Here is a 752-nt window from a genome sequence, read left to right on the forward strand (position 1 = left end):
AAGTATCTGTGTTTCCCTTTCAGGATGAAATATGGCGGGTAGGCAAGACTAATCTAAATTCAACAGGCCAGCTTCCAGCTGAGGATTTGGCTGTCTTCTGTACAGGATTACACAACAGCTGAGAGCTGAAGTGCAGGCTTGTCCTTCCATTTGGTACTGAGTTGTTCCAAGTCTGAGGAAGGCAGAATCTGTGAAAAGTAAATTTCTTCCTAGGACTTTAAAGTATAAGACCTTCCCATGCCATTCATTTTCCTAGACCCAGGGGTTGGCAAAATGGCCCACAGGCTGGATCTGACCCACCAGCTATTCCATCTGGCTTGCAGGGCTCCTCCATAAGCTGAAAAAATTATCACAGTCCCTAGCCCTCAGCTGCCCTTCTGAAAGCTGGTGCCTCCATGCACGAGGTGTGGCTCTGGCGGCTAAGCAACCGACCCCTACCCCAGTCTGGCCTGACCCAGCCCTAACCCCAAGGTCTAGGTATTCCCCACTTTGTGGAGACAAGAAGCTTCTGCCTGGCAGAGGCTTTTGCTTGGGAACCCCATGGCTGTTTCTCAGCCCTCCCTGGAAGAGTGGGAATTGGTCCAGGGACCATGGACTCACATTGGGCGAAAGGGGACTGGGAGCATGGGGAGCCATGCGATGTGAGGCTGGCCCTGCACGCTGCCACCATGTGTGGCCAGAGGCTTGGGTGGGAGCTCAGGGAGCTGCATGCTGTGGGGCCAGCCTGACCCTGCTTGCTGCTGCCACACTTG

At 54.0% G+C, this 752-nt stretch overlaps 1 long non-coding RNA gene across 1 annotated transcript in view; it reads left to right on the forward strand.

Annotated features, from left to right (window-relative positions):
• LOC109291623 overlaps positions 1-613 on the forward strand; it is a 3,005-nt gene extending 2,392 nt beyond the window's left edge. The window contains exon 3 of the long non-coding RNA XR_002095915.1: positions 24-613. This is a non-coding gene — a long non-coding RNA (uncharacterized LOC109291623). The remainder of the gene's footprint in view (positions 1-23) is intronic.
• Positions 614-752: the final 139 nt, after the last annotated feature.

Source organism: Gavialis gangeticus, unplaced genomic scaffold (genome assembly GCF_001723915.1).
Source record: "Gavialis gangeticus isolate Ggan-Ray unplaced genomic scaffold, GavGan_comp1, whole genome shotgun sequence".
Taxonomy (NCBI): Eukaryota; Metazoa; Chordata; order Crocodylia; family Gavialidae; genus Gavialis; species Gavialis gangeticus.